Genomic DNA, 16,791 nt, shown 5'->3' on the forward strand with positions numbered 1-16,791 from the left:
TGATTCTCTGATCCACCTCTACGCAGAAGACATCATTCTGTATACTTCTGGCCCTTCTTTGGACACTGTGTTAACTAACCTCCAGACGAGCTTCAACGCCATACAACTCTCCTGCCGTGGCCTCCAACTGCTCTTAAATGCAAGTAAAACTAAATGCATGCTCTTCAACCCATCGCTGTCCGCACCTGCCCGCCTGTCCAGCATCACTACTCTGGACAGTTCTGACTTAGAATATGTGGACAACTACAAATACCTAGGTGTCTGGTTAGACTGTAAACGTTCCTTCCAGACTCACATTAAGCATCTCCAATCCAAAATTCAATCTAGCTGGCTCCAGGTCATCTATAAGTCTTTGCTAGGTAACGCCCCACCTTATCTCAGTTTCACTGGTCACCATAGCAGCACCCACCCGCAGCACGCGCTCCAGCAGGTATATTTCACTGGTCACCCCCAAAGCCAATTCTTCCTTTGGCCGCCGTTCCTTCCAGTTCTCTGCTGCCAATGACTGGAACGAATTACAAAAATCACTGAAGCTGGAGACTCATATCTCCCTCTCTAACTTTAAGCACCAGCTGTCAGAGCAGCTCACAGATCACTGCACCTGTACATAGCCCATCTGTAAATAGCCCATGCAAGTACCTCATCCCCATACTATTATTTATTTGTTTTGCTCCTTTGCACCCCAGTATCTCTACTTGCACATTCATCTTCTGCACATCTATCACTCCAGTGTTTCGTTTGCTAAATTGTAATTATTTTGCCACTATGTCCTATGTATTGCCTTTCCTCCCTTATCTTACCTCATTTGCACACATTGTATATAGAATTTCTATTGTGTTATTGACTTTATGTTTGCTTTTTCCATGTGTAACTGTGTTGTTGTTTGTGTCTCACTTCTTTGCTTTATCTTGGCCAGGTCGCAGTTGTAAATGAGAACTTGCTCTCAACTGGCCTACCTGGTTAAATAAAGGTGAAATAAAAACAAATAAATAAATTTAAAAAATAGTCCAAATTGGTGAAATGAAAATAAATACTTGTTTCAAAAAATTCTAAAGATTTTAAAACGGAAAAGTGGTGCGTGCATTCATATTCACCCCCTTTGCTATGTAGCCCCTAAATAAAATCTGGTGCAACAAATTACCTTCAAATCAAATCAAATCAAATCAAATTTATTAGTCACATACACATGGTTAGCAGATGTTAATGCGAGTGTAGCGAAATGCTTGTGCTTCTAGTTCCGACAATGCAGTAATAACAACAAGTAATCTAACCTAACAATTCCGCAACTACTACCTTATACACGCAAGTGTAAAGGGATAAAGAATATGTACATAAAGATATATGAATGAGTGATGGTACAGACGGCATAGGCAAGGTGCAGTAGATGGTATAGAGTACGGTATATACCTATGAGATGAGTACTGTAGGGTATGTAAACATAAAGTGGCATAGTTTAAAGTGGCTAGTGGTCCATGTATTACATAAGATGGCAAGATGCAGTAGATGATATAGAGTACAGTATATACATATACATAAGAGATGTGTAATGTAGGGTATGTAAACATTATATTAGGTGGCATTGTTTAAAGTGGCTGGTGGTACATTTTTACATAATTTCCATCAATTCCCATTTTTAAGGTGGCTGGAGCTGAGTCAGTTTGTTGGCAGCGGCCGCTAAATGTTAGTGGTGGCTGTTTAACAGTCTGATGGCCTTGAGATAGAAGCTGTTTTTCAGTCTCTCGGTCCCTGCTTGGATGCACCTGTACTGACCTCGCCTTCTGGATGATAGCGGGGTGAACAGGTAGTGGCTTGGGTGGTTGTTGTCCTTGATGATCTTTATGGCCTTCCTGTGACATCGGGTGGTGTAGGTGTCCTGGAGGGCAGGTAGTTTGCCCCGGGTGATGCGTTCTGCCGACCTCACTACCCTCTGGAGAGCCTTACGGTTGTGTGCGGAGCAGTTGCCGTACCAGGCGGTGATACAGCCCGACAGGATGCTCTCGATTGTGCATCTGTAGAAGTTTGTGAGTGCTTTTGGTGACAAGCCGAATTTCTTCAGCCTCCTGAGGTTGAAGAGGCGCTGCTGCGCCTTCTTCACAACGCTGTCTGTGTGGGTGGACCAATTCAGTTTGTCCGTGATGTGTACACCGAGGAACTTAAAACTTTCCACCTTCTCCACTACTGACCCGTCGATGTGGATAGGGGGGAGCTCCCTCTGCTGTTTCCTGAAGTCCACAATCATCTCCTTTGTTTTGTTGACGTTGAGTGTGAGGTTATTTTCCTGACACCACACTCCGAGGGCCCTCACCTCCTCCCTGTAGGCCGTCTCGTCGTTGTTGGTAATCAAGCCTACCACTGTAGTGTCGTCCGCAAACTTGATGATTGTGTTGGAGGCGTGCATGGCCACGCAGTCGTGGGTGAACAGGGAGTACAGGAGAGGGCTCAGAACGCACCCTTGTGGGGCCCCAGTGTTGAGGATCAGCGGGGTGGAGATGTTGTTACCTACCCTCACCACCTGGGGGCGGCCCGTCAGGAAGTCCAGGACCCAGTTGCACAGGGCGGGGTCGAGACCCAGGGTCTCGAGCTTGATGACGAGTTTGGAGGGTACTATGGTGTTAAATGCTGAGCTGTAATCGATGAACAGCATTCTCACATGGGTATTCCTCTTGTCCAGATGGGTTAGGGCAGTGTGCAGTGTGGTTGCGATTGCGTCGTCTGTGGACCTATTGGGTCGGTAAGCAAATTGGAGTGGGTCTAGGGTGTCCGGTAGGGTGGAGGTGATATGGTCCTTGACTAGTCTCTCAAAGCACTTCATGATGACGGAAGTGAGTGCTACGGGGCGGTAGTCGTTTAGCTCAGTTACCTTAGCTTTCTTGGGAACAGGAACAATGGTGGCCCTCTTGAAGCATGTGGGAACAGCAGACTGGGATAAGGATTACCTAACACTTACCTTCAGAAATTAGTTATAAATAAAGTCCTCCTGTGTGCAATCTAAAAGTCACATAATCTGTCACATGATCTCAGTATATGTACACCTGTTCTTAAAGCTCCCAGAGTCTGCAACACCATTAAACACCACCGAGCAAGCGGCATCATGAAGTCCAAGGAGCTCTCAAAACAGGTCAGGGACAAAGTTGTAGAGAAGTACAGATCAGGGTTGGGTTATAAAAAATAAACATTTTGAATATCCCACAGAGCACCATTAAATAAAAAAAAATTAAATGGAAAGAATATGGCACCACAACAAACCTGCCAAGAGAGGACCGCCCACCAAAACTCACGGACCAGGCAAGGAAGGCATTAATCAGAGAAACAACAAAGAGACCAAAGATAACCCTGAATGAGCTGCAAAGCTCCACAGCGGAGATTGGAGTATCTGTCCATAGGACCACTTTAAGCCATAAACTCCACATAGCTGGGCTTTACTGAAGAGTGGCCAGAAAAAAGCCCTTGCTTATAGAAAAAAATAAGCAAACACGTTTGGTGTTCACCAAAAGGCATGAGGAAGACTCCCCAAACATATGGAAGAAGGTACTCTGGTCAGATGAGACTAAAATGTAGCTTTTTGGCCATTAAGGAAAAAGCTATGTCCGGAGCAAAACCAACACCTCTCATCACCAAGTGAACACCATTTTCATTGGCAGGGACTGGGAAACTTGTCAGAATTGCAGGAATGATGGATGGCACTAAATACAGGGAAATTCTTGAGGGAAACCCGTTTCAGTCTTCAAGAGATTTTACACTGGGACAGAGGTTAACCTTCCAGCAGGACATACTGCTAAAGTAACTCTTGAGTGGTTTAAGGGGAAACATTTAAATGTCTTGGAATGGCCTAGTCAAAGCCCAGACCTCAATACAATTACGAATCTGTGGTAATTCTTAAAGATTGCTGTACACCAGCAGAACCCATCCAACTTGAAGGAACAGGAGCAGTTTTGCATTGAAGAATGGGCAAAAATCCCAGTGGCTAGATGTGCCAAGCTTATTGAGACATAACCCAAGAGACTTGCAGCTTTAATTGCTTCAAAATGTGGCTCTACAAAGTATTGACTTGGGGGGTTGAATAGTTATGTTTGCTCAGGTTCAGTTTTTTGTCTTATTCCTTGTTTGTATCACAATTAAAAATATTTTGCATCTTCAAAGTGGTAGGCATGTTGTGTTAATCAAATGATGCAAACCCCCCAAATATCTATTTTAATTCCAGGTTGTAGGGCAATAAAATAGGAAAAATACCAAGGGGGGTGAATACTTTCGCAAGCCACTGTATGCGAGAATGCTATTCATTAAATACAGCTCAGCATTCAACACAATAGTTCCCTCAAAGCTCATCACTAAGCTAAGGACCCTGGGACTAAACACCTCCCTATGCACCTAGATCCTGGACTTCCTTTCCTGATGGGCTGCCCCCAGGTGGTAAGGGTAGGTAACAACACATCTGCCACTCTGATCCTCAACACGGGGGCCACTCAGGGGTGCGTGCTCAGTCCCCTCTTGAACTCCCTGTTCACGCATGACTGCATGGCCAGGCCAGGCACGACTCCAACACCATCATTAAGTTTGCCGATGAGACAACAGTGGTAGGCCTGATCACCGACAATGACGAGACAGCCTATAGGGAGGAGGTCAGAGACCTGGCCGTAGGGTGCCAGGATAACAACCTCCTCAGCATGATCAAGACAAAGGAGATGATTGTGGACTACAGGAAAAGGAGGACAGAGCACGTCCTCATCGACGGGGCTGTAGTGGAGCAGGTTGAGAGCTTCAAGTTCCTTGGCGTCCACATCACCAGCAAACTATCATGGTCCAAACACATCAAAACAGTCGTGAAGAGGGCACGACCAAGCCTATTCCCCCTCAGGAGACTTGGCATGGGTCTTCAGATCCTCAAAAAGTTCTACAGCTGCAACATCGAGAGCATCCTGACTGGTTGCATCACTGCCTGGTATGGCAACTGCTCGGCCTCCGACCACAAGGCACTACAGAGGGTAGTGTGTACGGCCCAGAGCATCACTGGTGCCAAGCTTCCTTCCAACCAGGACCTCTATACCAGGCGGTGTCAGAGGAAGGCCCTAAATATTGTAAAAGACTCCAGCCATCCTAGTCATAGACTGTTCTCTCTGCTACTGCAATGCAAGCAGTACCAGAGTGCCAAGTCTTGGTCCAAAAGGCTTCTTAACAGCTTCTACCCCCAAGCCATAAGACTCCTGAACAGCTAATCAAATGGCTACCCAGACTATTTGTATCGCACCCTCTTTTACGCTGCTGCTACTCTGTTTATTATTTATTCATAGTCTTGTCAACTCTACCTACATGTACATATTACCTACATTACCTCGACTAACCGGTGCCCCCGCACATTGACTCAGTACCGGTACCCCCTGTATATAGCCTCGCTACTGTTATTTTACTGCTGCTCTTTATTTTTTTTATTTTTTTTTAATGTATTTTTTACTCATCTATTTTTTACCTAACACTTATTTTTCTTACAAGTGCATTGTTTGTTAAGGGCTTGTAAGTAAGCATTTCACTGTATGGTCTATAACCTGTTGTATTCGGAGCATGTGACAAATCAGATTTGATTTGATTTGAAAAACGCATGTGTTTAATGTGTCCTCCAGATCAGAGGCAGTAGGGATGACCAGAGTTGATCTCTTGTTAAGTGAGTGAATTGGACCATTTTACTGTCCTGCTAAGCATTGAAAACTTTTTTGAGTAATTTAGTACTTTATTGTGTACTCGTTACATTATTCTCTTTAGCAAAGTAGTGAAGTGAAAGTAAAAGTAGTCCAAAATATAAGTACTAAAGTACCTAAAAAAAACAACTTAAGTAGTACTTTACAGTATTTTTACTTAAGTACTTTATACCACCAGTGTCAACGTTTATTATTACTACGTTTGACGTACAGTTACAAGATGCCATGGCGTTATAACCTGGGTTGTTCTGAACTAAATTTGCTGTGGCACACGCACCTGAATGCACTCATAACTCATTTCTATGAAAACCAAAATTATTATCTGTTTCCCTGAATTGCACAGTGAAAGCCTAACAATGAAAATGTTTATTTTATAACTTAGCTAGTCATGCTGGCAGTAGAACAGGCTTCTCAGATGATGCCCGCCTGACCCAGATTGCGATTTATAATGGACCGTTCTTGGATTGCGTAAACAACAACAATAATTGTGTGATGGTGGGGATGCAGGGTTGTGTGTCAAATAAGACAACTACAAGTATGCTTGCTCTAGTTCCTCAATGGCACAGGTAGGAGAACTAAAAACAAGCACCTTATAGTTGAAGACTCTTCTTTGAGTCATAAAAGTGCATTGAGATTACTTCAGAACTATGCACACTTTGGACAGGTGTGTGGCCACTTAGTCCTCTCACTCAAACCCTTGTAATTGTTTTTGTTTATGTTGCACATGCCCCACATTTTCCAGGAATATTATTATATGTTACTGAATGTGTCCAGAGTATTTTCAGATTTGTTGTGAAAAAAGATAGCGAAAAGTACAGTAAATGTAAAATGCACATAAAATCAACATTGTAATGTTTGGATATAGTCTTGTGTCAGGTGAACTGGTGTGTCCTCATCTTTGGTCTAAACATTTTCCCATAATCTCTGAACTGCTCCCTTTCAATTGCTACCATTGTCATGCATATGATTTTTACATTTCTACTGTAAAAAAATACATTTAAATTTAACCCTATCCACATGGGCCAAATCCCACGCGAGTAAAGAGTTAACCAAGCCCTGCTTAGCTTTTATATTTGTCACTGACTACTGCTAATGTGCTATCATGAGAATGATCACCGAGAGACCTCTTAACTAAATACAGTGCATTCGGAAAGTATTCAGACCCCTTGACATTTTACACATTGTTAACTTACAGCCTTATTCTAAAATTGATTAGATTGTTTTCCCTCATCAATCTACATACAATACCCCATAATGACAAAGCAAAAACCGATTTGTATAAATTGTTGCTAATTTATTAAAATTAAAAAACTTAACACATTTAGATAAGTATTCAGACCCTTTACTCAGTACTATGTTGAAGCACCTTTGGCAGTGATTACAGCATCGAGAATTATTGGGTATGACACTAAAAGCTTGGTACACCTGTATTTGTGGAGATTCTCCCATTCTTCTCTGCAGATGCTCTCAAGCTCTACCATGTTGGATGGGGAGCGTTGCTGCACAGCTATTTTCAGGTCTCTCCAGAGATGTTTGATCAGGTTCAAGTCCGGGCTCTGGCTGGTCCACTCAAGGACATTCAGAGACTCCTGCATTGTCTTGGCTGTGTGCTTAGTGTCGTTGTCCTGTTGGAAGGTGAACCTTTACCCCAGTCTGAGGTAGCAGGTTTTCATCAAGGATCTCTCTGTACTTTGCTTCGTTCATCTTTCCCTCGATCCTGACTAGTCTTCCAGACCCTGCCGCTGATAAACATCCCCACAGAATGATGCTGCAACCACCATGCTTCACCATAGGGATGTTGCCAGGTTTCCTCCAGACTTGATGCTTGGCATTCAGGCCAAGTTCAATCTTGGTTTCATCAGACCGGCGCATCTTGTTTCTCATGGTCTGAGAGTCTTTAGGTGCCTTTTAGCAAACTCCAAGCAGGCTGTCATGTGCCTTTTACTATGGAGTGACTTCCATCTGGCCAATCTACCATAAAGGCCAGATTGGTGGAGTGCTGCAGAGATGGTTGTCCTTCTAGAAGGTTCTCCCATCTCCACAGAGGAACTCTGGTGCTCTGTCAGAGTGACCATCGGGTTCTTGGTCACCTCCCTGATCAAGGCCCTTCTCCCCCGATTGCTCAGTTTGGCCGGGCGGCCAGCTCTAGGAAGAGTCTTGGTGGTTCCAAACGTCTTCCATTTAAAGAATGATGGAGGCCACTGTGTTCTTGGGGACCTTCAATGCTGCAGAAATGTTTTGGTACACTTCCCCAGTTCTGTGCCTCCTGTCTCAGAGTTCTACGGACAATTCCTTCAACTTAATGGCTTGGTTTTTGCTCTGACATGCACTGTCAACTCTAGGACTTTATATAGACAGGTGTGTACCTTTCCAAATCATGTCCAATCAATGAATTTACCACATGTGGACTCCAATCAAGTTGTAGAAATATCTCAAGGACTATCAATGGATACAAGATGCACCTGAGCTCAACGTCAAGTCTCATAGTAAAGGGTCTTATGTAAATCAGCTATTTCTGTTTTTTTATTTATAAATTTGCTAAAATTTAGAACGACCTGTTTTTGCTTTGTCATTATGGGGTATTGTGTAAAGTTTGCTAAAGATGTTTTATTTATTTAATCCATTCTAGAATAAGGCTGTAACGTAACAAAATGTCTAAAAAGTCAAGGTGTCTGAATATTTTCGAAGTCATTCCAAAGGGTAGGATTAACAGCGCAAATGAAATGTAACCATACTTTATTTCATACATCATCAATGATCCTATTAAATTCCTCAACAGCTATTATTTCAATTTAACCCAGGGTTCACCAACAAATAGGCAATACATATAGGCATAGGGTTTCAAGCTTTGGTTGATTAAAATGTAAAATGTAATCAAACTTTATTTAAAGTGGATTTAACGTTTTATTAGATTATATTTTATTCCTTTTCTTTAACTAAGATTTTTGGTTGAGATGGAGATCTATACAGTGCTCTCAGTAATTATTGGGACAGTAAAGCATTTTTTCTTCTTTTGGCTCTATACTCCAAATGTTTTCATTTGAAATCAATAACTGACCAGGAGTTTAAAGTGCACACTGTCAGCTTTAATTTGAGGGTATTTTCATCCATATCAGGTGAACCGTTTAGAAATTGCAGCATTTAAAGCCTCCCCCATTTTAGGGGAGCAAAAGTATTGGGAAAAATTCACTGTGTATTATGTGTATTAAAGTAGTATTTTGTCCCTTATTCATAGCACGCAATGACTAGAATATGTTTCTAAACACTTCTACATTAATGTGGATGCTATCATAATTACAGAAAATCCTGAATGAATCGTGAATAATGATGAGTGAGAAAATTAAGTATTTGAATTTTTTAAATCTTTATTTATCTAGACAAGTCAGTTAAGTACTTAAGAACAAATTATTATTTACAATGACGGCCTACCCCTGCCAAACCCTCCCCTAACCTGGACAACGCTGGGCCAATTGTGCACAGCCCTATGGGACTCCCGATCACGGCCGGTTGTGATACACCCCGGGATTGAACCAGGGTCGGTAGTGACACCTCAAGCACTGAGATGCAATGCATTAGACCATTGCGCCACTCTGGAGACATGCTTACCTCTCACCATTACAATAAGGGAGGTTAGCATTTTTGGGGGTGGTATGATATTTGTGCGTCTTTAACTTTCTCACTAATCATTATTCACAATTCATTCAGGATTATCCATAATTATTGTAGCAACCACATTCATGTAGAAGTGTTTCTAAACATATTCTATTTCTACTTAATAAAGCAATTTTATTGATAGGAGTAGGAAAAATGTGCTCGTGGTTGTGCATTGATAAGCACACCAAAGCACACTACAGTTGGTATTTACATGCTAATTTCACATGGATGAAGCCTGAGCTGGAATGTGAAGCTAACTGAAGCTTGTTAGCTTTAGAGAAACCTGAGTAGAACTAGCTTGCTTCGTCAGATACTCCTCTGGTATGACATCAACCCATGCTTTGGTTTTGTTTACCTGGCCACTAGTTGAATTGCTAACGTTTTAGTATTTGTGCCACAAATCCAATGCAGGTCAACTGTACCTATACTAGTATTTTCACGCTTCATGTCCAAATCATCCTAAAGTATCCCAAAATGTAGTGTAACTCAATGATGTTACTTATAGATGATTTTGATATGAAGCGTGAACATGCTGTTATAAATACCAAAGATTTGATTTGGAGTTATGCCACAAAGGCTAAAAAGTTTACATTTGAAACAGTGGCCATGTGAACAAAACCAAAGCATGGGTTTATTTCATGCCTGGTCCATAGACTGGTTACAGGGTATGAAAACCAATATGTAATTGTGTAATCCCTTTAAACAATGGGGGGGGGGGGGGGCTTTAAAAAGCAGGAACAGAACCATCTAGTGGTCAGAACATGGTAATATCAGGATGGAGGATGGAGGATGGGACATAAACCTAACAACTTCACTGACTAATTTCTCTGAACAGGTGAAAAAAACATCACCAAATTCACTGAGAATACATTACATAAAATGCAATAACAATTTAAGAACAATCTGAGATGGTTGGTGTCATGGCTTGCTGAAACGACATAGAATGACCCTCCAGCTGGCTGTACTAGCATTGTTGAATTATTAGACACAGCCAACTACCCACTCATTCCTCTCTCATATTTCTCTTTCTATCCCTCTCTCACTATACCTCAGTCTCATCGTCCTTCTCTCACTATAATTCTCTCTCTGCCCCTCTCTCACTATATCACTCTCTTCTCATTTTTCTTTAACAGTCAATTTACACACAGTATCCCATAATGACAAAGCAAAAACAGGTTTTTCAAAATTTTTGCAAATCTATGAAGACCCTTTACTTAGTACTTTGTGGAAGCACCTTTGGCCAATCAATTGAATTTACCACAAGTGTCCTCCAATCCTGTTGTAGAAACATCTCAAGTGTGATCAATGGAAACAGGATGTACCTGAGCTCAATTTCGAGTCTCAGAGCAAATAAACAAGGTATTTCTGTTTTTTATTTTTAATACATTTGCAAGAATAAAAAAAAAAGTTCTCATTGTCATTATGGGATATTGTGTATTGATTGATGAAGGAAAACAATAATTGAATCCCTTTTAGAACAAAATGTGGAAAAAGTCAAGGGGTCTGAATACTTTCCAAATGCAGTGTATATCTCAGTCTACCCATTCCTCTCTCACTATATATCTTTCCTCATCCCCCTCTCCCATTACCTACCTCCACTTCATTCTACAATCCTCATCTCAATTCTCTGTTTCTATTCCTTTCTCAATCTCTCCCTCTATCCTTTTTTTATCCCCATCTCTCATTCATCTTAGGGAGTTTCCCTGAGCTCTCCATCCACTTACACAAATACTCATCCATCAGTGTTCAAACCACCAGAACTCCCCCTCTCATATGTAGACTGTCATCTATAGAGAGAGCAGGGGAAATCAGAAGCTCAGGTTTCATATCTAATTTAATACACAAAAGGATATGAGAAACACTCAAAGATAAAATGTCAAGATGCACCACTAAGCCACCTGCACTATAATGGCACTAGAACTTGAAGTTGAGGATTTACAGTCTCAAAAACGATTTGCACTAGAACAAGGACAGATGAACCCTCTGAAGAATGTCACTGCAGGAGAACAACTCTAAGGGCATTTAAAACCAGGTACCCAGTACCCAGTTTTCTAAGACCATTCAAAAAGCCCAAAGTACATGCATTGTTCTGAGCTAGAGTATACTGGTACTATGTGCAAGTGCCTGAAGAATAAGGGTAAATACTATGTACTCTTCAGCCATGATAAAACAGTGGGGAACTTCAATAGTTCCAGGAAAGATAGTTCCAAGATGTCACTTCAAGTGGGCAGCCACTTCTGTTGAGTGACAACAGTGTCATTAAGAATGTCCAGATGGCATGAGAGCCACTGGAGCTCCAGTCCAGTACACCGGCAGAAGGCCTGGTAGGAGCAGGTACAGTACAGGACAGGACTGTCTGTCATCCTGCAGCTAGCCTTCCTGTAGCACAATTCTCACCTGGGTCAACAAGTCAAGACCACAGCCACACTGGCACAGATACAGGTCTCTGGACTGTCTTTCTACACTGTCCATTACATAATCCCAGGATCACAGAAAGCACACCGAGTCCCAATAGGATAACTATATCATAATGTTCTGTGTCTTCTCTCATGTGATTTGTCACGACAGATACAGTACCAGCAGTGCTACAGTAGATTACCATCATCCCTCTACAATGTGGCACAGGACTTTAGTGTTTATTACAGCACTTATTACAGAGCCTTGTACAGCTGTAGATGTGGATCTGTCTACTAGTTCCACTAGCAGTGTGTGTGTGATGGTGCTCTCTCTCTCTGTGTGTGTGTTGACTACATGGAGGGGGAGTCAGCCTCAGCAGGGAGTCAGACTTAGCAGTGCTGAAGGGAGAGAGATGGATAGAGAGAGAAAGAGACTCTTCATGCCTCTTCCACTCCTTTAAAGTTTCAGCACTTTTAACTTAAATATCGCCAAAGAGAGGGGAACGTTTTGAATTATGGATAACTTGGTCTGTTTGAGACTCGGTCTGTACTTTCAAGGGAAGAAAAAACAACCCTAGTATGTCTTTTAAAATGATATGGGCGAGGGGATAGGAGATGGTCTGAGGGGTTTGTGTAAGGCAGAGGAGTTGATTCTTTGCATGATTCCACTGGGGACAGTCAGCGCTGCATGGATGTCCTGTCAGTCTGGCTGGCTGGGGTGAATGTGATGAAGTAAATTCCTGTCAACTTAATTCACCCAACAAATTCAACTTTAGGCAAAACTCTGCCAAGGACTTTTGTGTCATAGTAGGTGCAAACACAGTTATCTTTCTGCAGTTTTTAATAAGAATTATTGATTCAAAACTAGTAATAAATAACATACTGATGATATTCAGTAAGGTGCAGGCAAGAACGCCATGCTGTATGTCAATACTCAAGTCAACAGAATGTTCATTACTCAAGGAGACTTTTCAAAAAAATCACTAGAAAACAACTACACGTAAAACAGCACACACACATCCAACAATATACCAAACTAAAAGCAGCTGGGGTAAAGTTAGCCAGGAATGCAAGGTCATTCCATTTCACTTCACCCTGCTATGTAGCCCAGAATTCCAACGATGTACAGTGCATTCGGAAAGTATTCAGATCCCTTCACTTTTTCCACATTTTGTTACATTACATCTAAAACGGATTAAATAAATACAAATCCTCATCAATCTACACACAATACCCCATAATGACAAAGTGGAAACAGGTTTTTAAACATAAAAATAAAAAACAGAAATACTTTTTTACAGAAGTACTCACTCCCTTTGCTATTGAGCTCAGGTACATCCTGTTTCCATTGATCATCCTTGAGATGTTACTACAATTTGATTGGAGTCCACCTGTGGTAAATTAAATTGACTGGACATAATTTGGAAAGGCACACACCTGTCTATATAAGGTCCCACGGTTGAGAGTGCACGTAGAGCAAAAACCAAGCCATGAGGTCGAAGGATTTGTCCGTAGAGCTTTGAGACAAAATTGTGTCGAGGCACAGATCTGGGGAAGGGTACCAAAACATTTCTGCAGCATTGAAGGTCCCCAAGAACACAGTGGCCTCCATCATTCTTAAATAGAACAAGTTTGGAACCACCAAACTGAGCAATCGGGGGAGAAGGGCCTTGGTTAGGAAGGTGACCAAGAACCCGATGGTCACTCTGACAGAGCTCCAGAGTTCCTCTGTGGAGACGGGGGAACCTTCCAGAAGGACAACCATCTCTGCAGCACTCCACCAATCTGGTCTTTATGGCCAGATGGAAGCCACTCCTCGGTAAAAGGCACATGACAGCCTGCTTGGAGTTTGCCAAAAGGCACCTAAAGGACTCTCAGACCATGAGAAACAAGATTCTCTGGTCTGATGAAACCAAGATTGAAAGCTTTGGCTTGAATGCCAAGCATCACGTCTGGAGGAAACCTGGCACAATCCCTATGGGGAAGAATGGTGTGGCAGCATAATGCTGTGGGGATGTTTTTCAGCGACAGGGACTGGGAGACTAGTCGGGACCTAGGGAAAGATGAACGGAGCAAAGTACAGAGAGATCCTTGATGAAAACCTGCTCCAGAGTGCTCAGGACCTCAGACTGGGGCGAAGGTTCATCTTCCAGCAGGACAATGACCCTAAACACACAGCCATGACAATGCAAGAGTGGCTTCGGAACAAGTCCCTGAAGGTCCTTGAGTGGCCCAGCTAGAGCCTGGACTTGAACCCGATCTAACATCTCTGGAAAGACCTGAAAATAGCTGTGCAATGACGCTCCTCAACCAACCTGATAGAGCTTGAGAGGATCTGCAGAGAAGAATAGGGGGAGAAACTCCACAAATACAGATGTGCCAAGCATGTACCGTCATACCCAAGAAGATTCAAGGCTGCAGTTGCTGCCAAAGGTGCTTCAACAAAGTACTGAGTAAAGGGTCTGAATTGGAGAACCTTCCTTCCTGGTACGGCAACTGCACCGCCCGCAACTGTAAGGCTCTCCAGAGGGTGGTGCGGTCTGCCCAACTCATTACCAGGGGCAAGCGACCCACCCTCCAGGACACCTACAGCACCCGATGTCACAGGAAGGCCAAAAAGATTGTCAAGGACATCAACCATCCGAGCCACTGCCATCCAGAAGACAAGCTCAGTACAAGTGCATCAAAGCTGGGACCGAGAGACTGAAAAACAGCTTCTATCTGAAGGCCATCAGACTGTTAAACAGCCATCACTAGCACATTAGAGGCTGCTGCCGTCCATATGCATATAGTCTTAATTCATTCCTACTTAGATTTGGGTGTATTGGGTATATGTTGTGTAATTTGTTAGATATTACTTGTTAGATATTAGTGCACTGTCCGAGCTAGAAGCACTTAGCCACACCCGCAATAACATCTGCTAATTACTTGTATGTGACCAATAACATTTGATTTGAATACTTATGTAAATGTAATATTTAAGTTTTTGCAAAAAAAATCTAAAAACCTGTTTTTGCTTTGTCATTATGGGGTATTGTATGTAAATTGATGAGGGGGAAAAAAACGATTTAATACATTTCAGAATAAGGCTTTATTAACGCAACAAAACGTGAAAAAAGTCAAGGGGTCTGAATACTTTCCGAATGCACTGTATCTATGTGTGATGTTCCCGAGGCAGCCTTTAAAGCAAGGTTCCCCTTACTCAGGGCCAACTCATCTTGTGGATGATACATGTTGTACCTACAACATTTTCATCGGAGGAACCCTTTTAGAAAGATGAGGGTTCTTTGATGATTCTTTAGAAGGCAAAAAATATCATTTGTAAGGCAAAAAGGGTTCTACATAGAACCCTTCTGAATCTGAACACAGCAAATTTGCCAGTGAGAGAGTAAAACATTCCAATCAACACCACACCGATCATTATCATATTTCCCAGCATGCTCAAATGCAGAAAGATTTTTTTAGAGATGTTTTAATTATCTGTGTTTTTCCATGAACATTGATTGATTGATTAATCCTATGCTACATAAAGACTTATCTACATTGACACAATATGACTCTAATGAATGCTGTTATCCACATCAAAATCACTTTTTATAGTTCCATTGGGTTAAGGTGGAATCTACTCAGTGTTAGCTAGTCTAGCGAACATCTTTTGTCATAGCTGTTAATTACACTTCCTCCAAATCATCAAGGAAGGAACAAGAGCGAGGCACCGAGATCAATTGGAAGCGTGTTCCTTCTTCACGCCACTTTCTCGTTCATTAGGATCCATGAAGAACCTCCAGCAGGATCAATCTTCAATAATCAGGTGCTGTCATAATGTGATGGGGGATGGATCCACAAAGAAATGAAAACTCCACCCAATAACTATCTTTTGGTATTTTTTCATTAGTCCACTGTTGATACAGTCCCAAATGTCACCGGCTGAAAAAAGGACTAATGAAAAAGAAAAATGGTTTTGAAGGCTGACCAAGATGACGCCGAAGAACATGGCTGACGTTTTACATTCTCCCATCCAATTGTGCAATTTTGTTATTTTTTTTTGCTTTTTGTGTAAATATTTTAACTTATTGTGGACATAATGTTGCTGCTACTGTCTCTTATGACCGAAAATAACATCTGGACATTAGAAAAGCGATTACTCACCACGGACTGGAAGAAACTTTTTTTCCCTTAACGAGTCCATTTTTCCTTGCTAACGCGAAATCGTTAGGAAATAAAATTGATGACCTATTATTAAGATTATCCTACCAACGGGCCATTAAAAACTGTAACATCCTATGTTTCACCGAGACGTGGCTGAACAAAGAAATGGACAATATAGAGCTGGCGGGATTTTCCATGCACCGGCAGAACAGAGACGCTACCTCTGGTAAGACGAGGGGCCGGGGTGTGTCTCTTTTTGTCAATAACAGCTGGTGCGTGATGTCTAATATTAATTAAGAAGACTCGAGGTATTGCTCGCCTGAGGTAGAGTACCTTATGATAAGTTCTCGACCACACAATCTACCAAGAGAGTTCTCATCTGTATTACTCGTAGCCGTCTATTTACCACCATAAAGTAAAGCTGGCACTAAGACCTTCCTCAACCAACTCTCTAAGGCCATAAGCAAAGAAGAAAATGCTCACCCAGAAGGGGTTCTCCTAGTGGCCGGGAACTTAAATGCAGGCAAACTTAAAGCAGTTTTACCAAATTTTTACCAGCATGTCACCTGTGCAACCGGGAAAAATATTATCCTAGACCACCTTTACTCCACACACAGAGATGCATACAAAGTTCTCCGACGCCCTCCATTTGGAAAATCTGACCACAATTCTATCCTCCTGATTCCTACTTACAAGCAAAAACTAAAGCAGGTAGTACCATTGACTCACTCAATACCGAACTGGTCAGATGACGCGGATGCTACACTACAGGACTGTTTGCTAGCACAGACTGGAATATGATCCAGGATTCATCCAAGGGCATTGAGGAATACACCACCTCAGTCATTAGCTTCATCAATAAGTGCATTGATGATGTCGTCCCCACAGAGACTGTACGCACA

General features: G+C 42.1%; 1 protein-coding gene across 1 annotated transcript in view; it reads right to left on the reverse strand.

The window, feature by feature from the left end:
* The window catches only part of LOC139539869 (cadherin-13-like), a 704,975-nt gene that overhangs the window by 89,287 nt on the left and 598,897 nt on the right, over positions 1-16,791 (reverse strand). The window lies entirely within an intron of this gene.

Source organism: Salvelinus alpinus, chromosome 15, assembly GCF_045679555.1.
Source record: "Salvelinus alpinus chromosome 15, SLU_Salpinus.1, whole genome shotgun sequence".
Taxonomy (NCBI): Eukaryota; Metazoa; Chordata; class Actinopteri; order Salmoniformes; family Salmonidae; genus Salvelinus; species Salvelinus alpinus.